Source organism: Sceloporus occidentalis, unplaced genomic scaffold, assembly GCF_023333645.1.
Source record: "Sceloporus occidentalis isolate IW3139 unplaced genomic scaffold, rSceOcc1.0.p SCAF_3, whole genome shotgun sequence".
Lineage (NCBI taxonomy): Eukaryota > Metazoa > Chordata > Lepidosauria > Squamata > Phrynosomatidae > Sceloporus > Sceloporus occidentalis.
In genome coordinates, this window is record NW_028316983.1 from 195,533,787 (window position 1) to 195,556,604 (window position 22,818).

General features: G+C 38.8%; 1 protein-coding gene across 1 annotated transcript in view; it reads left to right on the plus strand.

Annotated features, from left to right (window-relative positions):
* Positions 1-22,818, plus strand: part of MAPRE2 (microtubule associated protein RP/EB family member 2) — a 121,057-nt gene that overhangs the window by 17,197 nt on the left and 81,042 nt on the right. The window contains exon 2 of the mRNA XM_089517268.1: positions 7,892-7,953. The gene's annotated coding sequence lies outside the window, so the exon portion shown is untranslated. The remainder of the gene's footprint in view (positions 1-7,891; positions 7,954-22,818) is intronic.

The following is a 22,818-nucleotide window of genomic DNA, read 5'->3' on the forward strand; positions in this document are numbered from 1 at the left end:
TTTTAGCCTACATTTAAAAGTTTGATATATGTATTTTCCCCACCAGACACTGGTTTATCTTGAACTTGATTGATACCTTAGAGAACAATGGACTTCAGTTAGCAAACAAGTGTAATGGAAAGTAAAACAGAAGAATACTGTGATAAGGTTTCAAAGTGATAGAAGCTACAGCATTGATGTCTTCTTGGCACACACAAGTGTGTGTCTGAATGAGGGCATGGATATTATTTTCATCTACTTGAAAGGAACTACTGGTTACTGGCACCACTTTTATTCCGTGAAATAAATCCCACCGAGTTGCATGGGGCAGTGATCTATTTTCCTTCCAACTGAAGGGAAAGCAATCCCCTTTTTATGTCCCGGCATTGTTGTTTATATCCTGAACAGCATTGCAAAATATAATTTCTTAATGCATTTCTGTCTTTAAAACATTTCCTTGGTATTGTGCCATTTTTTGTAGCTCTGTTTGGCATAGATTTTTATATTGGTTTGTTGTTGTTTTACTCCAATAGGCTTCCATCCCCAGTAATAGGGCCACATGTTAGAACTGGTTACATCAGTGTGTAAATTTCCAGACTGCTCATCTGTAAAATGATGATGCTTGACTTTGACCTTGAGCAAATGGTTTAAATCTGGAGAGGCTGAGTGTTGAAGGTGAAAACATATAAATTAAAATAGAAATATTTTAATTCATTTCCCCTCTTCCAACCTTCCTACGAATTGTGTTTACAGGCTGGCTGTACTGAGCTGAACATAGTGCAGTTGGTAGGCTGGCAGCGTTTTATAAAATAACCTTTTTATAATACTGAGCTTGATTGCTGTGGGACCTGCCCTGGAATACCCAAGCATCAGGTTGAATTTCAATGCAAGACCACTGTCTTTAAAATATTGTGAGTGCCTCTGTCAGTGCATGCATGAATTTATTGTGCTACTTCAGCCTACATCCCATAAAACAATGATTCCCAAACCTTGGTCCTCCAGTTGTTTTTACTACAGCCCCCAGAAGCCCTAGCCAGCTTGGTCAACAGTCAGGAATTCTGGGAGCTGAAGTGAAAAACATCTGGAAGATCAAAGTTTGAGAATCATTGCCTTAAAGGCACCAGAACTTGTCTGATCTTGGAAGCCAAGCAGGTCAGCTCTGGTTAGTACTTGGATGGGAGACCATCAACAAATATCACATAGAAATTTTTAGCTATTGCGTGGTACAGAAATGAAAGAAATATTCCTCCCCTTCCCCACAGTGTTACAGACCATTCCAGTTTGGCAGGTCCAGTGGTTCTTTTGAGCAGGAAGATGGATTAATGTGTCAATATTCTTACATCTAGTGTGGCATATAATTTTGTTCACATAAGTTTGATGCAACAATACTTCACAGCCAGTATTGGGAAACACCTCACTAGCTCTGTGTGTTACATTTGCAGAAGACCACCTTGTATTTTGTGAGGACCTTTGATTTTCAACAATACACTAGCTATGTTGTTCTGTGAGACAGAGTAAGAAACAAGAGATGTATGATGCATTGTCTGTGTTGATATGATTACCTACTCATGAAAGCTTTAGAGCCATCTGTAGATAGCATGATGGGGAATTCTGACAGCTCTGCTTGTGGCCTTGAGCAAATTCTATAGATCTTCATTGTTTTAGGTGCTGCAAGCTCTTCACTCACTATGGGATCATTTGAAGCTGAAAGTATTTGTGATGAATTCTTGGCAGCCCCAGAGATGATGAAATGTGATGTCCCTGGCACTATATGTCAGTAGACACAACATTTGTTAAGAATCCTAAACTGTATGTATTACAGAGAAGTAAATGATGGTAAAATATAACATGTCTTCCACAGAGAAATGTTTCTTATTTTACTGCTACTATGGATGTCTGTTGGGTATCTAAAGAGATAGCTGTCATACTCTGACACTAACAGTCTAATCCTAAGAAATATTTCCTTGGAACAAAGTCCCACTGAGTTCAAAGTCACTGATACGTCAATGTGTACTTCAGACTGCAAGCAATTAGCAACATATTCTTTGCGGATATATCTGTCTGCCAGTACTGGAGTAAAGGTATATGGCCTCGTGAAAGCAAGAGTACCTTTGTGACAGAGCATTGGGAACTCTTTCGTGTGTTAACTATGCAAATAGAGCTTCATTCATACATCATAGGGGAAATGAGATTCTACTGCAAGCCACACCCTGATTTTGCATGGTTGCCCTAGTTTGGGCTCTGCTATCCATGCACTGTATGCAGATGTCTTAATGGACCAGAGAGCCATGCAACTTGTGCATTGCAGACAACCCTTTGGGCAGTCCCATGTGGTCCTTGGATTCTTAAATATCCCATCATCCCCCCCCCAAAAAAAAACCCTTTCAAATCAATTTCCACCAAAAATGTTTTCAACTAAAGAAACACTAGGGTGTTTATCACATGGGCTTTTCTGATGCAGATACGGGATTTAAAACAGAGAAATCCCGCAGAAGCGGGATCATTTTCACATGATGTTGCATATTAACATATACAGAAAATGAAAAAATCCTGCAAAAATCCTGCAATGTCGTGGGCATTGAGCATTAATGTGAAAATAACCCACACAGACAGTGGACAAAATTGGCTGCTTTTTACTTTCAGGGTTCTCCTGATTTTGTCCATTTTCTGTGCAGTTTATTTTTGTGTTAATGCTCAATGCCCCTCATGAGTGTGAAAACGCCCCTGCTTTTGCGGGATTTTTCCTGGATTTAAATCCCGTTTTTGCACGGGATTGAAGCGTTTAGCCTCCCATCTGATAAACTCCTAGGAAGGGTTAACATTTTAAACCAGTATTTGGGGTACATCCCCCCAAAAGTAGACGCCCATAGAAACCTCTTCATCCAGGGTCTTAGAGAAATCAAAAAGGGTCCTGAAAGATCCAAACCTTGTCTATTCCTGGGATAGAGGAGCTCAAGTGGCAGCCTGCACACAGAGATATACACACCACGTGTAAGCTTCCTTGCTCGGACATCTGTGCTCAGTTTATGGGCACCAATACAGTTTTGCAAGTGAGGTTACTTCTACATTTGGAGTCCTTTTCATATAAAGAACAAAATTGTCACTCTGTCTGTGAAATTTTACTCTGCAGGAGTAGCAGTGAAGTGAGAAGGAACTCTTGGCATATTCATTTACAGATTTGCAGAAGTTGACTGTAGCAAAAAAGTTATAATGTGTGTCACTTGTCAAGGAACTCAGTCCAGTAGGAACTTTTCTTTTCCATATCTCATTGGTCCTACACAGTTCACCTTTACATTTTTTCTTTTATTTGTTATAACAACAGGGTGGACATAACATGATTTTCCTGTTGTAGGACTGCAACTCCCATTAACCCAAAGCAGCATAACCATTTGTGGTAGATGTAAGTAGCTGCATTCCCACAACATCTGGAGGGCTAGAAACAGCTGTCTGAAGACTTCTGAAACTTAGGTGATGGAAAATCAGAATTTGGTTGTGCCAGCTGGAGGTACAGTATGGCTGACCTATCTAGTCAAAAGCAAACTGTAAACCTATGTGGCCTTTCTGGCATAGCAATTAGATTCATGTACAATTTCAGTTCATTTGTTTTTTAAGTAGCATACAGCCTGGCATGAATGCATCATGTATAGAAATCATATAAAAACAACTAATGGTGGCGTAGACTACAATCCTTACCTTAGAATGCCACTGAATGCTGTGAAGCTTAAATCTCTTGGTAGTCTGCAATACTTTAGCAAGGATAGTTTACTCAAAGTGTTAAACAATAATAGAATCAAAATGCTACACATACACACATGCAATTATAACCAGGAGTGGCATCTGTAGATTAGTGAGAATTGTTCAGTTCTGGTACTTAGTACAAATTTCTGGGGTCAGGTTTCTTTCATTCCAATTTTCTTTTGCAGTAGACTTTGGTTTGTGGATCTTGGGGTTCAAGTAATGAATCAAAGTAGCTCCCACAAGCGTGATGTTTGTCTTTGCCTTGTATATCCTGCATGATTAGACTATGCAATTTCACAACACTGTGGGGAGAAATTAAGGGTAGCCATTACAAAACATTATTTGAGGGTAGCTGGTTTGAAACATATGGCAAGCATAACAGTTATCTCCAGAGGAGCGGTTTTGTGAACTAGTACAACTTTCCCAGATTTTGTAAACTGAGGTTTATGAGAAGGGCGATATCTCAGAGGTAAAATCACATGCTTTGTAAGCAAATGTTTCCATGTTCAGTTCTAACATGCCCCTGTAGATCTGCAAAAACCTGACAAAGAAGCAACAAGTTGGTATAGGAAAGATGTCCAAGATGAACTAATGTGGGCTCGCTTGTAGGAGCTGTCTTCTTGATTTTTGCATCATTTTATGCATATTAATTAAAATCTCAGTTTAACACTCCATATAATCTGGAAGTTTAAATTTACACCTTGCTGTCATGCCGTAAGTGTTAGAAAGAGGATACTGGAAAAGACTTGATACTTGGGTAAAAGTTTTGGTGTGAGGGAAAATGACAGTTTCTGTTCAGAAGAAATTACATGATGTAGTGCTGAAGCATATAGCTTCTGTAGAAAGGGCAAATAGGCAAAGGTTATCTACAGTTCACTTGGTGAGTTTCAAACTATTGCCATTCAAGAGGAAAAAATATTTCTTCACCATGAATCTGAAATTTCCTAAGATGCAAGTTGCTTGTAAGATGCAAGGAGACCACTTATTTATCTAGTGACCACAACAGGAAAACTGTGGACTAGTCAATTGCCTTAAGTTGATTACATACAGTAAGCTAGTGTGGTGTAGTGGCTTGAGAGTTGAACTGTGGCTCTGGAGACCAGGGTTCGAATCCCCACTCAACCATGGAAACCCACTGGGTGACCAAGTCACACTCTCTCAGCCTCAGAGGAAGAGAAAGGCAAATCCCCCCTGGTCACATCCTGCCATGAAAACCCCATGATAGGCTTTCTATAAGTCAGAAATGACTTGAAGGCACACAGCAACAACAAGCATACACACCTCATTGCAAAGCTAGATGATACAGAATGTACAGATGGTGAATGCTACATTTGTATGTTATTAAGATGAGAATAAGGTGTAATGTTGCAGATGTTTTCACTGCTGTTAAATGGGGATTTCCAGTGTGAATGCATATTTATTAGATGGGCACCAGCCCTTGCAAACTATACCACATCTGGTTTGGTTGGCCCAATAAACATAGGGAGTGCACAGGTGACAGTCTGTAAAAATAACTGCTGTTTGAATCACTGCAAAATATCATTATAAATAATGTAGTGTCATTTTGTCCTCATTGATGTCTAATACAATAGTGTTTAGTAATATTTCTTTAAGAGTTGTGTCCTGCTGTTGTACTTTGCTTGTCCTAGTGTAGGAGTGGATAAATGATAGCCTTCCAGATGTTGCTGAACTGCAATTCTCATGAGACTTGGCCAGCACAGGGAATAGTGCGGAAAAATCAAAGCTAAAATGCACACTTGAACACCAGAATCACGCCTGCCTAAGAAAGAGAGCACACCTAAGGAGATGCCAAATGCTCTTGAGTAATCTACCCAGCTAGGATTAGGACAATGAATCGAGGATTAGGACAGAATGAAGGCTGAGCATTCTGTTTTATATATTAGGTACAATACAATATTTACAAACAGTAAGACATATTTGTGTCAACTCTTATTTGGAAGGGTATGAAACAGATGTTAAAAGCAATGGCCTTTTATGATTTTCATAGTGGGGAATGGCAGTTTATATATGTTGTGAATTGTAAGTTGTATGTGCTGCCTACATGTGTTTTTCAATAACTGTCATTTCCTTAGGACCATTAATGTGTTTAGAGAACAGCTCTGTTTGTGATTAGGATTGTTGAATTGTATAAAATATCCCTCACATGGTATTCAATTGATTTCTTTACATTTTAGGTTTTGATTATGTACTGTGGGCTAAATTCAATATTTGATTGGTAGGATTTCATCACACCAGGGGTTTTCCCCCCATAGGATTCATGTTAGTGAAACAAATGGGAACATAGCAGTTTGAAAATGTTCAATATCACACTTCTCTTCAATTGTGTTAGTTTGCTGTTTTGCTAATTCATGGTCGTTTCCACACTGGCTCCGTAACCCCACCTTCCATGCCTTTCAGCGCATGCGTGCCTTTGCCAAAGCTATTTTTACTCTGTTATTTTTTGGGGTTTTGTTGTTGTTTTGTTTTGTTTTGTTTGTGGAGGGGTTTTTTGGCAGTAATTATACAATCACAACAAAAAAATAAAAATAAAAAACCTTGAAGGCAGAGACTAAAAACAACCTCGGCCTTCTTGGGAAGAGTGAAGGGGAATGGGGAAAAGAGGGGAATCATGCCATCTCGTGCTGCATGAGTGCTGTCAGTTGTTACTATCACATAAGGAGTCTATTGCATCAGGAAACTGATGGAATAAGAGTGAAATTAGAAGCCTGTTGTTAGATTTTCCACATCAATGAAAAGGTGTGCTACAGAAACAAAGGAAATGCAAAGCAGCAACTGAATAAACATGACATTGTGTGAGAAATACTGGCCAAATACACTAATATTTAACTCCACTTTTCTGCCTTTTGTCATAAAGTCCATAGTCTCAGAACTTTCTTCCCTTCGCATCCCTACTTCAACCCTCCACTCCAACCAAAATTAGGTCTATCCCTTGCGCCGTTTTTGAGCATGCATAGGAAGCTGTGGTGGAAAGTGAGAATGTCCTATCTCACTTTTATGGGATCCTGCACTTTCAGCAGCAGGCTTCTGCCTACAAAAACATGTAGTTTAATTTACACACCAGTAAAGCAGAGTATTGCCTTAGGATTAATAGCTGTAATTTCATATGTGGACCTGTGGGTAGAAATCATCTTGAGCATGCAAAATTCTGTGAAAGGCTCCAGCAGTACTTATACTGATTTCTGTAGAACTATTTTAACTTTTATCACCATTCTTTTGGGCTGGTCTGTAAATATTTTTAGAACTATGGAAATAAAAGTGAGAGTTGACTCATAGGGTCCTCTTATACATTTAGTTTCATGCAATTTTCTTTTGCTTAGGTAACATCATTTTCTATATCCACAATCTTTTGTCCTGATATCCTCGATATGACAAATATAGATGCCGTAATACACAAACATTACCACCTGCATGTCCTCATCTAAGAATGGTTGGTGCCTCCATATGGAAAGCTTTGACTCATCCAGAATGGCTGCTGTTACCCAAGGGTGGCACCTATAGGTATCATGATGACACCTTTGGATATATGTGGCTGTACAGTATATACACATGCACACACACTGAGAGAAAGAGATTTCTTGCTACTGTACTTTGTCGATACCAACCAGAACTCATTCTGGAAAGGAGATTTTAAAACTTATAATTGGCTTGGGTTTAAACATAAATGAGATGTTGCTTTTGGAGAGCAACAGCTTTGTCTTGTATCATGTAACATTCAGACAGAGATTATCATGTGTCCTATGGGTATTTACACTTAATTGTTTACACCAGCTATTATGTAAGAGTTACACCATGTCCAGTTCCCAGGACTCGGTGGCACCTGCTCATTAGGATGGAGAAATTATATATATATATATATATATATATATATATATATATATATGGGGTTTTAATTTTCCAGGTACTTTCTGCAGATTTCAGGCACTATGTTTAAAATATGGTCACTAAAATGAGATTAGTTAGACATCACAATATTAGATATCCATTCTGTTGACAGTCCAGTTAGCAATGTTAAATTGATTTAAACTATAATAAAAGGCTTTATAATTTTATAACTAAAATGATAGCTTTGTATCTATGGGAAAGCAATGTGTTGTCATGATGTTTTTCGATGCTTTTCATACTGACCTAAATATTTCTATATTTTGTTTTCTAGTACCAAATTGCTGCAAGAAACAGTTCATTCTAGCAACTGCAGAAAGTGCATGAATGCACAAAGTAAGTTCTGTATTTTTGTTTTATTCATAACATAGATATGATATGATATGAAATGTAATATTCATATGTTGCTCCCCTGCCCCCCCCAAACAGAAGTAACAGGCAGTAAGTTCACAACAATCAGTTTACAAATAAAAATGTCAATATTACATAGTTATAATGTTTATCTAAACAACAGATAAATTAGTTGTAGCAATTTCTGTACTGTAGCAAATGTATTAAGATGAGCTAAAACATATATAACAATATAAAATATATATTTAACAAATAAGTATCACACCTGTAACTAAGCCAAAAAATAAATAAACAGCAAACTGTATAAAATGTGGGACGAAATCTGTAGAGAACAATGCCTACAATTAGATAACACATCCACAAGATGGCAATGTGTAGAAAGCCTTTAAAAATAAAAGCATAAAATAGGGAGATGTTTTTAGAGAGTGTGTGGTTCTAAGACTGTTCAGTCTTAAACATAATATCCTTTTATGTGGCCTAGATTTCAAATGCATGGTAAATCTATATTTAAACTATTTTAGCATGCAATCTGGTTTGCAAAATATGAATGTGCAGCTTTGTTCTCTGTCCCACCAGATTAAGAGTAACAGATTTTTTTTAATGCTGCTGTCAGACTAGGAGCTACCAGAAGACCAACCAAAAAATAAAAAAACCTTTTTTCAGTATAGTACTTCCCTGCAGGCCCATTTTCAGGCTGCATGATAATGGAGAGCAGCAGGGAATTATCATCATGATCTGCACATGCTGATCATCTTCTTAGAAGCACACACATTGTTTTTGTGGGCCCAAGAAAAGTCAGCAGATAAGCAACTGACATGTCAGGGCATCTCTGGTTACTGCACATTGAAGTTGCAGGCTTCCCTCCAGTCTGCAAGGGGGCACTATATGATCATAGTCTTGAAGCTCTCCCCAACATTCAGACTTGAACTGCCTTCCTAACTACTACTCCTGGATTCCAGTATATTTTTGTCAGTTATTATTATTATTATTATGCTTTATTTATATAGCGCTGTAGATTTACACAGCACTGTTCATACAAACAATAAAATGGATAAAGTAAACCTGCCCATGGTGTACAATCTAAGAAATAATAGCATAATACATATAAATAATACAAAACAATACAAAACAATACGGGAAAGAGTTCAATAAAGTAAAGCAGGCAACAAATTAAAAATGTCAAATAACAAATAATAGCCACGCAATGCCTGGGAACGCTTCTCTGAACAGGATAGTCTTCAACGCAGTTTTGAAACTAGTTAAAGAAGTGATGAGACATGCTTGTGGGGGAAGGAGATTTCAGGAGTGAGGGGCAGCAAGTGAAAAGGGACGAATCTGGAATGGGGCAGTGAAAATCCTAGGCTGAGGCAGCAGACCTTGACTACTAGAATGGAGGGCACGAGTGGGAAGGTGAGGAGAAAGAAGGTCTGATAAATAAGGAGGGGCCGGCCCATGCAGGGCTTTAAAAGTCAACAACAGGAGCTTATACTAAATACGGAAGGGAAGGGGGAGCCAGTGAAGGGATGATAATAAAGGAGAGATGTGATCGGAGCGGTGGGTGGATGTAATAATGTGTGGAGCTGAATGCTGGACTGAAATTAAAGGACAGAGGTGAGAAAGAGGAAGCCCTGCCAGAAGGATGTTACAGAAATCAAGTTGTGAGACCAATTATAAGTTTTATTTTCTGTCACAAGTTTGGCAGTTCCCCAAGAAAGGAGACATTGGGGATTGCAGTACCCACAGGGTCATTGCATTAATTTGTCATGCAAGCAAAATGATGCTCAACATTTTACAACAAAGACTTTCACCATATATGGTGTGAGATGCCATACCTGCAAGCTGGGTTCAGGAAGGGAAGAGGCACTGGGGATCATACTGCAGACATACTAATGGAGCACCTAAAGAATTTTGGAAGAAAATCAGTCTGTGCTTTATAGGCTGACAGGAAGGAAATTAATTAATTTGAAATGTGGTGGTACAGATAACTGTGGGCTGCTAAAAAGGCAAATCAGTGGGTGCCAGAGCAAATCAAGCCTGAACTCTCCCTAGAAGCCATGATGACTAAGCTGAGACTGTTGTACTGTGGACATACTATGGGAAACCATGACTCCACATACAGGACAATAATTGGTAAAGTAGAAAGCAGTAAGAAAAGAGAAAGATGACTTTACAAATTGATAGACTCCATCAAGGAAGCCACAGGCCTGAGTCTGCATGACCTAAAGATCTATTAGTGACAGGATGATTTGGAGGTCTCTCATTTGTATGGTCAGATTAGCTAGAAATAGACTTAAGGGCAATTAACAACAACAATATTCCTTGCCAGCTTGACAGTTACAGTAATTAGACTGTCTGTGTTTTAGTATGGTCAATTCCATCATCATATTCTGTGGGGTGGGGTGGGACATTGGAATAGGTCTTTTCTTATGACACTCCATGCAGAAATGGTTCAAGGAATATGTTTTTATTGTTCTCTGTTTTAGGTAAGTCTAGCTCAGTTTTTGAAAACAAATGCTGAGTGTGCTAGGGCAGCAGAACTGGCAATGCCATTGATAAATAGTGGAAGGAAAGTTAAGTACTGCCGCTGGGAAAAGAATAAGCAGTTTCGACAGAAGCCCACTTAAAACTGTAACATAGGTACAGTAATTAAAAAAAATCTTGGAAACCATATGTTTCTGGAAGTGGTTTCTTCTTAGATCAACAGACACTTTCCCAGATAATTCCCCATGGAATTCAATATGCTGTGTAATATTTCTTCTTGAAATTATTCCATCAAATGTTGCAGTATAATTCATGGCATAATAATAAGACACAGTATAATTCTTCAGTATGAGGCTTCCTTGTGCAGGCATAGCTGTAGCCAGTTTTGTTAAAAAAGCATTAATCAAAGCTTTATTTGAGGTCTTAAAAAGCAAATGCAGTTTCTATAATGCATGTTTTCATATTCCTAGCAGAGAAAGTTATATTAACAGCTACAGTTCAGTTTCTGTATATGCTGAAATATTTTATTAGGTTAATGCAAACTGTAGTAAACATATTGCAGCATGAGGCCTCTGAACTACTGTTGCAAATGTTGAAACATATTAACAAATTAAACGTATTTGTTAGGAAACAATTGTGTCATTTGTTTGGCTTTACTTTTTTTACTGAAATCAGCTGGGAGGAAACTGTTGCGACAGGGCACATAACTGAATGAATGGAAAAGCCTCCATTTATGTAACCTTAGTTTGATAAAACACCTTGCATGAAAGCACAATTCACACATGGTTCCTCATGCTGTTTGCATAGTAATATTATGACCAGTCACAACTTCTCTCATGTGTTTGGACGCAAAAACCCAAGATAATATCAGTTAAACGTATATTGTTTTTCCAGAGAAGAATTCTGTATTATCCTTTTTAGTATGCTTTACTATTTTTTTAGTATTAAATGCCTCAATACTTCTTACATTACAAAAAAGACAACTGTTAATTACTTATATCCTGTATCTAGTATGCGATTTATTTTGCTTGGAGCTAAGGGAAAAAAATCAAACTTTCTTTTCTCAGAATTAAAAATATATGGTATTTGCCTTTTTGTTTCAAATAAGGACACTGCCCCCTTTATAAGACAGTGCTTTGTAATCTTATGCTTTTGTTCCGTACAGATTGAATTACATTAATCTCTGGGTGGGAGTGCAATTTTTCTATGTCCTTTTCCCTGTGCACCTCTCAACTGCTTATTTCATTATAAGGAAAACAACACAAAATATTCTGAATTGTAAAATGGGATGACAAAACATGGTCATGATTAAAATTGCCTTTCTAAAGAGCTGCTAACAGCCCATTTCCTCAACTATTTTAAATGCTCTGAGACAGGCTTTGACTATAACTGCATTTAATTTGGTTGGCACTGAGATCTGAAATGAATAAAGCCACTAAAATTGGGCACAATAATTAGAAAGCAATAAGACTGTTTTATATAAAATGAGAATGAATATCCCCATCTAGAACCAATAGTGGTTGCATCCCATTAATTTAATACAGCTACACCATGGAGCCTGAGCCTATATTTTCTCATGTTAAGACCATGGAATCCCCAAACTAAAGTTTAAAAAAATGTTTTTAGACTGATGTATTATAATATTTATTTATTATTTATTCAGATATTGATATCCTGCCTTTTATCTGAAGATTTCAGGTTGGCTTACAATAAATCAATTTATAACAACAAATAACTACAAAACGTTAAAAAGATTAAAAATGTAGTCAACCTGGAGAAGACAGGGTTCAGAGGTGATATGATAGCCCTGTTTAAACATTTGAAAGCCTGTCATATTGAGGATGGAACTTTTTTCCTGCAGCTCCAGAGAACAGAACTGTTGGACAGTGGAACATGCTCCTTCAAAGGGTGGCATAGTTTCCTTCTTTTGAGGTTTCTAAACAGAGGCTGGATGGTCATCTGTAGGGAATGATTTGATTATATATTTCTGCATGACAAGGCATTGGACTGCATGGCCCTTATGTTCTCTTCCAACTCTATGATTCTATGATTTGATTCTATATGTTAAATAGTTTAATAATACATTAAATATTTGGGGAAATTAATAGGGTAGATAACTTATACTTACCCAGAGCCTAATAATATTCTCAGCAACATCAGGGCTCATCTTCCAATGTGGTATGTGCTGTCATCTGCCAGATGGGCTTCTGCATTCTACACATGGCACAGACAAATTTATTTTCTAAAGAATAAGTTGTCACAAATCTGACCTCAGAAGTGGGACTATTTTTAAAAAAACATTGGGAGAACATCTCAACTTCTGCAGATATTTTGTTATTAGATTTAAAGTGGCCCTTTCAAAAATTAAAAAAAACAAAACCTTCAAAGAAGCTTGCCACTGTGGAAATTATTGCACTGTGAGAAATTGGTAGGTTCTGTTCTATCATCTCTTATTTAATTCAAGATAGTGTTTTTCTTTTCACATTGCTAATAAGGCTTCTAGTTCCAGAATATCTGTATTGTCATTAACAACTGTTCTGCTCCCCACTGTTTTTGTGAAGGACCAAACTTTATTGTTAGTACTTTCTGAATTTCATTTCCTTCTGACCTCACTGTTTACAATCTCTTCACCCACCCCTACCTTTTACCTTCAATACTTTATATATAATCCTGTAACTCAGGACAACACTTCATATATTAAATGAAATGGACTACATTTCACAAAAGCATATGCCATGCTGTTAGTTTGTAATATGTTGCAAGATTCTACTTTTTCCCCTGAAAAATGATACATGGCTTCTCAGCTAGATTTTTTTTTCTGCTGACAGATTTCAGGATGACTTAAACCTGCTAAATGTTTGGCAGGATGGTCCCAAATGTGTACTAGTTTGTAATGTAATCTACTGGGAGTTTTTCCAAGTACTTCCATATTGTTAAAGATGTGGTTAAAAGTAACAAAATAATTTTGTTATCTTGGCTTTCAGAGAGAATTCAGACTTGATCTGTTCTAGAACCTATCTGCTAGTCTTCTTGTCTGTTCATGGTATTCTCATTTTTTCCTCTGATTCCAGCGTTACATCTCAAATGAATTGATTTTCTTCCTATCAACTTTTTTCACTGCCCAGCTCTCACTGTCCACCAACATAATTAGTGCAATTTAGATACTAATCACTGTAAAAGAGGTTTTTGTACAGGGGGCGGGGGGAGAATTTCACAAGTGATGATAAAAAATATCCCTCAGTTAATGTATTTGAAAAGCAAATCAATTGAAAGACAATGTTTCCTACATGTAAAATAACAGTAAATAAGAAGTAAATGTATATTGTGACAGTCATCCTGCTATAGTGATTTCAACAGTTAACAAATGTGCTATGATTTATCTGCAAATGCACAGAGAGACAGTCTGCTTGAAATTGCTTCAGATGTGTTACTTTCAAAAATCAAGATTCCTAAATGCTGAAGCACATGAATGGTGTCAGCACATAGGTCAAAGTTGAGAATTAATTTTCTTTTTCTTTGGATGACTAAACTGTATTTCTAAATGCTTAATTGCAATGCTTGAAGTTTGGGGACTGAAAGAAAATGTCAGAGAGCAGAATTCTTATTTGGGAGGGATGCCTGTACCCCCCCCCCTTGCTATATTCCTGGCCCCCACTTAGTTCAAAGACTCTTCCTCTCCTGATCTAGCTTGGAGGCCCTTTTCTCTGTGCCACCTTCAGAAGTGTGAAAGTGATTGAATGCAAAGAGGTGAGGACCTTCCTGGTGATGGTACTAATGCAAATCTCTGTGCAAATTTGCTTTCCTGTTTCTAAATTCCAGACAATTCTGCTGCTCTGTAAAAACAAACAAAAACGTTAATACTACTTTACATCGTTTTGTTTTTAAAAATGGGGCTTTTACTTTTTTTCTTTAATGTATGTCTGAATTTTCTTCTTCTTCTTTTCTTTTTTTGAAGCTGTTCTGCATATTAATTGGTAGAAACTCTGCATGTATGAAATTTAAAAGTAGTGCTTTGGGAAATTTCTGGCCTGATCTTTCCCACCTCCTGTTCAAAACTTGAAGGGCACCATGGTTAAGATGATAGCTTTAATTAGAAAATCTACTATTCTATGCTAATTTTGGTTAAATGTGGAAAGGGACTCAGATAGTTTCCCTTGATGTTGAAAAATTTAAGTTTAATGGAATGTTTGTTTATGGCTCTGGGCCGCTTGCTTACTTTAGTAATAAGATAGTCTCAATGCCCTTTTAAGGCCCTGTTTAAAAATGATCTGAACTTTCTTTGCTATGTTTTTTTCCCACTGTTCTATAACCAGAAATTATCCCTAGGGAAGTATACTAGCCAGATGAATAATCCTAAACCCCACCTCTATAAAAAAAACAACCACCCAGCACCATCTGATTCATTCCAGTAGAATATAAACTGACAGTTGACAGTTGCATTATAATCCGCCCTCCATATCCACAAATTTTTATTCATAGATTCAAGCATCCATGGCTTGAAAACATTTTAAATATATATATATCCCCAAAGCAAAACTTGATTTTGCCATTTTATGTAAGAGACACCATTTTCCTGTGCCATTGTATTTAATGGATTTTGCTATCCACAAGGGTTCATGGAACCAAACCCCAGTGGATACTAAGGTCCCACTATAATTGTATATTAACCAAGTTACACTATTTTTATAGGGGCTTTTTCAGGTGGCCTCTGCCCCAGAAACCTCACCAGAAGTCCCACCCCCTGGAAGTCTCGTCCCCTGGAAGTCCTACCCCCTGCACCAAGTGTCACCCAGTGTGGAAGCACCACTGGCTGGGACCAGTGACAGGAGGTCACCCCATCATGCAACCTCGAACTGCCAAACTTCTGATCTTCTGATTGTTAGACGTGTCACCTTAACCACGAAGTCCCTTTTAGCATAAGAATTATTTACCTCTAAATGCTTGTTGTTGTTATATTTATTTATATCCCGCTTTTTCACATTTGGGACTAAAGGCAGATTATAACCATTAAAACAAACATAGTTAAAAATTTACAACATGTAAATTTAAAAAAGCATTAAATTATCAAAGAACTAAAAGCTATAAAACACAAGCTGTTAAAAAGAAATGAACAAAGAGAAAGTCCAGCACATCATACAAGGCCCATTTTCCCTAAGCAAGCAATCCTCAAAGTCCTGTGGAAACAAAAAGGTCTTCACTTGCTTGCAGAAGGTGAGAAAGGAGGGTGGCAGTCTTTGGGAAGGGAGTTCTAGTGCTTAGGAGCAGCCACTGGGAAGGCCCTTTCTCATGTTCCCACCAGATGCATCTATGAAGATGGTGGAAGACAGAGAAAGGCCACTCCATAAAATCTCAAAACATGGGCAAGTTTGTAAAAGAGAATACAGTCCTTCAAATAACCTAGCTCTGAGTTTATGGTCTAATCTGCACTGCACAAATAATGCAGTTTGACACTGCTTTAACTGCCATGGGTCAGTGCTGTGAAATTCTGGGTTTTGTACTTTTGTGCGATAGCTAGCCTTCTCTGACAGAATGCTGTGGTGCCGCACAAAACTACAAACCTCAGAATGCCATAGCACTGAGTCATGGCTTTATCAAAGAGCTATCAAACTGCATTTTTTTCTGCAATGCAGATTAGACTTTAGATGAAGCTCAAACACTGGACTTATATGCATATGCAGGATACCATGGCCCAACCCCATGGTATCTCGCCCATAGTTCTCGCTTGTACCTGCCCTCAGTACTCAGGTCAGCAGAGCAATAGGCAGGTGTTCACATAGCCACCCACCACTGTGCCATAGAGCTGCCACTTCTGCTATGTACCCCGATACCTGCTGCTGTCATTGTGTCCCCTGTGCAGGACATACTGTGGCCCATAAAGGTGCTAAGCTTCATTCACATGGTCAGGCACTCCCTTCCAATGTCAGAGGCAGTGTCTAGGGCCTGACAGAGAACAAGTTACTGACAGCAGGTAAGAGGTCATGGGGCCATGCAGTCTGCTGACTGTTGCAGCAGAGTTTCCAGGAAATTCTACCACAAAAAGATGGTCTTAAAAGAACGGGACAATGGCCTTTTGGCCCAGGGTAAGTCCAAACTGTGTGATGGGTGTCCAAACTGCCTGATCCCAGTCCAGGGCTAATGGCCTGTATCATCCAAACAAGACGACGCCAGGCTGGGGGGGGGGGACATGCACCTTTTGTCCCATGCTTTCAGCCCTATAATCACAATCTCCTAATTACCTTGGAGCATAATCAAGTGTTCATGATTACAATTTTGGTGACTTGCCATATGTTTTTAGTTAGACTCCCCTTCCTTCTCTGCTGGCACTTGTATGATACAGAAGAGTATTTTACAAGAGGAACTACTGTTGCTAGTGTGCCGAATTTGCTGCTTGTTCAACCAACTCCCTGCTGTATCATTGCTTCTTCGTACTCCCTCTTCTCTCATGTTCTGTCCTTCCTGTCTTCATATTTATCACCCTCACTTCTTCCAGAATCTTGGGATGAGTAACAATGTGTTTCCTTTGCAATATGCTGGGATGCAATCATTATGTTAATGGATCTCTTCCTCTCCATAGGCTTTAGCCCACACTTCTGAAAATAGTTTTGAAACAGCTTCAGATCTGGTTCTTGTAGATCTCTAAAGAAATATTCCCATCATTAATTGAGCAGCAACAGAGGGTTTATCCACACTGCAGGATTAAAATAGTTTGACACCACTTTAACTGCCATGACTCTAGCTTACATAATCCTGGGATGTGTAGTACCGGAGAGCTCTGACAGACCAGGCTGAATACCTCACCAAACTACAAATCCCAGGATTCTGTAGGATAGAGTCATGGCAATTAAAGTGTGTCAAACTGCTTTAATCCTGCACTGTGGCTATACCCAGGGAATCTATTACCCCAATGTACAAAATGGCATTCTAATGCAAGTCTTATTTCTTCTTATATATTTAAAAATACCTAAATAATGCTAATAGAATATTTATTCCTTGGTGCTAAAGGAGAGGAATAGCTATTATACTGTATAGAGGTACACATACTGTACATTTGAGAGTAATAAAGGCCTTTGGTGCTATACAGGTGAGTATTTGCATTCACCCATTTACAACATTTCAAGTTTACAACATACCTTCCTAAATAAATAAATAAATAGAAGTTTCGCCCACAATACATAACTCTCAAGAGTGTACCTGTGCAGTTTAACAAGGTGAGTAAGCAAGAGAGTGATGGAGGTGAGGTGAGGTGAGCCGATGGTTTGGCATTTTAAAAATTTGTCTAAACTGTGTTTTTTTTTATTTACCTAAGTGAGGAGAGGGGAGAGGGAAAGAGAATGCAATTGATTCCTGGCAGTGCCAGAAGAAAGGAGTTTCCTGTGCATTCTTAGAAGCGGGTATGTGGAGGAGAGAAAGAAACTTCAAACTTTGAGTTTTAGTGTGGCTGGAGGGAATGGTTTCATCTGCCTGCTTGTGTGATGGAATTGTGACAGGGAAAGAGAGCAAATGGGTAACAGAAGCAATGCCAAAAGAGATAACTGTGCTAAGCATACAACAGTAAAAATGATAAAGAACACGGTAGCATCTTAAAGCATGCTTACCACAGAGGATTGGATGGGAAAAGAGAAATCAGTGGGTGTTTTTTTGCAAGGACTGTTGTTGTTGTTGTTGTTGCTGCTGCTGCTGCTGCTGCTGCTGCTGCTGCTGCTGCTTTTTTAGTATAATTGGTACATATGATATGTTGCTTCTCCTCCTGTTGTGCCCTCTGCACCTGCTGCAAAGGACACAGCAAGAGATGTGCTACTTTTTTCTCTATTGATGTACTTTCTCCACCTAGGAAGCCTGATAGAGAAGGTGCAGCAGAAGATCACAGTTCTTAACAGTTGTTCTCTCTCTCTCCCTATGGTTCTCTGAAGAAAAACTAGCATCTAATGGCAAGCCAGCCCATCCCACACTCTATGGGATCAGCAGCTGCTGCCTCTTCTGGTCTCTCTGGAGATCATCTGCACATTTCTCTAGCCTGGGAAAGATGTGCTCTGGTGTTCTATTCTTTTTAAGATTCTTTAAAACTGGTGATGTGTTGAGTAAAATTGCTAATTTAGGGGACGTACAAACAGCCCTGAAGGGGAGGCATACAGTTGTCCCTTCTTCAGCCAGATCAAGGCCACGGCCCCTCATTCTGTGGCCCTGATCTGGCCTCTGGAGAGTGCAAAAAGGAGCCATAAAAAGTAGCTCCTTTTTGTGCCCTCCAAAGGGTGCCATAGTCACAGTGACACAGCTATATGGCACCCCTTTAGCACTGCATCATCTGGATGCAACTCCGGAGGGGCATCATGACGCTGTGCACCATATGTAGTGGTGCGCATCATTATAGCACCTCGGTGGTGTCAAGGGCATGCATCATCTGGACACGACGCCCTGACTCCACCCCCAGGCGGGCACAAAGTACCAGTCTGTATAGGGCGTCAGTGGCTATTTCAGCTTCATTGGAACAAACCCCTCTTTTCCGCAATGATTTTGTATGGAACTGACTCCCTCCCTTTCTTGTTTTTGTTGTTAACTGTCTTCAAGTTGGCTTTGACTCCTGGCGAACCCATGAATGAGACACCTCCAAGACACCCTGTTCTCAACTGCTATTTCTATTTCTTTGTCATCTAAATTGAATTTATGTAAATTTTCGATAGTGTTATTTTTGTTTTCGTAATGTTCAACATTAAGCCTGCCTTACACCTTCCTTTTTGACTTTCTTCAGTAATTGTTTCAAATCTTTGTTGTTTTCTGCTTGTAATATGGTGTCATCTGCATATCTTAGATTGTTACTATTACTTCCTCTGATTTTCACTCCACCTTCCTTTGAGTTTAAACTTGCTCTTTACATGATGTTTCTGCATACAGGTTGAACAAATCGGGAGAAATCAAAGACATAGCTGTGTCAGTCTAGAAAATCAGTATGCAGAGGGACCTTGTAGCACCTTTGCGTCTAACTGAAAGAGAGAAATTGGTAGCATGAGCTTTTGTAGACTTGAGTCCCCATGCATCTGAGGATGTAGACTCAAGTCTATGAAAGCTCATGCTATCAACTTTTCTCATTCAATTTACTCTCAAAGGTACTACAAAATCCCTTTGCAAGTAGGGTGATAGACTACAACCTTGTCTTGACTCCTTTGCCAAGTGGGAACCACTTTGTTTCTCTATATTCAATTTTAACAGTACCCTCATGTCCTGAATATAGGTTTCTCCTCAGAACAATGAAGTGTAGTTGCACTCTCATTTCTTTGAGAACCTTTCATAACTTTTTGCAGTCAGTGCAGTCATTTACTTCATTCTTAATTTACATCAGTAGGGAAAGGAATCTTGCAGCACCTTTGAGACTGAAAGATAATGTTGGTAGCATGAGCTTTTGTAGACTTGAGCCTACTTCCTCAGTATGCTACATTCCTTAGCATACTGATTTTCCAGACTAACACAGCTATGTCTTTGAATTAATTTACATCACAAATCCAGAAAAACAATCTCATTATAAATTGGGACCTGCCTGTACTATATTAATGATTTTTGCAAAAGCCCATCTCAGGGGAATTCCATGTACTGTACTCACCAAAGTATATGAAAGTTCTTGACTGGAGTGAGCTTTTTTAGAGTCAAAGAATAGTAGTAAAAATTATCAGTTAAAATGAGAATGGGATGATACGATATTGGATGTTTCTCTGTGTACATCATACCATACTCAAGAAGCAGTGCAGGTAGACATAGGGCTAGCTGTCAGGAAGAAACTCTTCTAGAACATGGCCACATAGCCTGAAAAACCCACAAAAAACTATGGAGGCCGGGCCATGAAAGCCTTTGACTTCACTTCACGGTTATTGTTTACTGATGGTAATAACTTAATAATAACTTTATTTATATACCGCCCTTCGAAACATCAGGGCGGTTTACAGCAATAAAACTACATTCAATACAATACAATTTACAATTTAAAAACAATACAATTAAAACAATAAAAGAACTTGTGCCAAATCGTAAGTTGCTAACAGAGGGAGGAGGGCTCTCAGGGGAAGTATCAGGGGTAAGCCTGTTTAAAAAAGAACGTTTTCAGCCCCTTCTTAAATTGGGCCAGGGAGGTTGCTGAACGGAGCTCGATGGGCAGCGAGTTCCAGAGAGTAGGGGCCGAGGTGGAAAAGGCCCTTCTGGTGGTGTTGACTAATCTGGTCTCTGGAACTCTTAGCAGATGCTGCCCAGTAGATCTGAGTGTGCGGGGCGGATTGTACGGAGAGAGGCGGTCCTTTAAGTACTCTGGACCCAAGCCATTTAGGGCTTTAGGTAAAATGTGTTCTTAGCTGTATTTTTAAACACCTATGTGTATCGGATTGGAGCTTCCTTCCACATGACACTTTGCTGTGGGAAATACTAAAGTAAAGTGTGAAGAAACACTTGAAAGCCATGGAGATGCAGATTGGCAACAGTGATCTAAGCTCTTAAATGTGTGTGTATGTGTGTGTGTCTCATTTACTGGAGAACTATAGTAATTGCCATATCTTGTATTTTATTTTATATTGTTGCAGCACACACACATTCCAAAGCAATGATCACAACCCTCTTGGGCCTTGTTATTGTTGCTGTATGCCTTATGGTGTGTGCCTGATTTACAGCAACCTTAAGGCAAACCTGTCATGGGGTTTTCTTGAGAAAATTTGTTCAGAGGGGTTTGTTTTTGCCTTCCTCTGAGTCTGAGAGAATGTGACTTGCCCAAAGATCACACAGTGGGTTTCCATGGCCAAGTGGATTTTTGAACCCTGGTTTCCAGAGTCATAGTCTAGTGCTGGAATCCAGTAAACAATGCTGACTCTCTCTTTGGGCATTAAAACAATGTAATTCCTGGTTATACAGCTGTATTGTTTAACATATTTTTGTGAGGAGGTATACACTACTCTTTTACACAAGCAATTTCTACCTATAACACAGTCAGTGCACAGTTATAGCCCACTGACTCATAAGACTGAAGAATGGTCGCTGGGGCCAGTCTCACTGCCTCCATATTCTGGTTGTTATCCTATGCTTGCTGGTGGAACTTGATGCTCCAGATTGAACAGAATTTCAGCCTACATGTTAATGGCCTATTTATTGGGATTGACAAATGAATACATTAGCTTGGATCCAGATGTAATGATTTTTAGAGTGGATAATATATTGGAATATATGGTACTTAAGTGCTTTAGGGTCAAATCTGACATTACACTAAAGTTGCTACCAGCTATGTCTTATTTTTGTTTTACTGTAGAGCAGGTGTGACCAACTGCAGAGGGCCATGGTCATTTTTTTTCCTCGACAACCTTGCTGAGAATCACAGTGGTAGGGCTGATGCAACTGAAAATAACATTTTATTTTTTGCTAATTTTTATCAATATGTGTTCGGTAAAGGGGTCAAAGGTAACTTGTAAAGCTTTGGGGGAACTCCTGGAGGTAAAACTGCCATGTTTTGTGATGGTTTTAAGATTTATTTTATTTTATTTTTTATTTTTTTATTTATTTGCCATTTGCAGGCAAAAAAACCCAACTAATTTTTAAGATTAGGTCTGGGTCTCTTTGGGGGCAAAACATGGTTCCCCTGGGCCACATGCAACCTGCAAGACACAGTTTCCCCATCCCTGCTCTAGAATAAGCACAGAAGTCATAGCCATCTTGGGACCCTGGCATGAGGTTAGGGAGGATTAACCATTCTCTAACTGTAGTCCTAATCCGGATTTAGCTCAATATATTTTCAGTGTATATTGTAATGTAGTCATCCATTAAAGAAAAGAAGTGGTTCTGGTTTAGATAAGCATAAATACCCATTGGTCTCTATTGAAGGGGAAGGTCCTTCCCATGTGCATAGTTTATAATATTCCCTCATGGTTGAGTGCCACTCAGTGAACAATGTGTGATTCTGAAATTTGTGACAGGACTTTCTGCATACTCATCAGTTCCCTTCTCTAAATTTAGTCTTAATTCTGGGTAACAATGCTGATTTAAAATATGTGTTCGGGTTCCTGAGTGACATCTGCTGCTTGTAAGCTTCTTTAACACAGTTTGAATTCTGGAATGAGAAGTCACAGATGAAGTAATTCTACATTTCCAGCAAGCCAATTGTGTGGAATAATATGGTGATGCTGCTGTATCTGCCTCCACCTATGTAATCTGTAGGTTTAAACTCTCTCTTTTGAAACTTTTGTGGCTATCCTAAAAAACTCTGCTGGCTGAAGCAGCTGACAAAGAAAAGTAGACATGGAGCTCTGCCAGTGCTACCTGCATCTACTTTCTTTCTTCTCTTTTCAGTTCTTAGGACAGTACTGCCCACCATGGTGTGTGTGTGAGAGAGAGATTTTCCTGGGAGAGGAA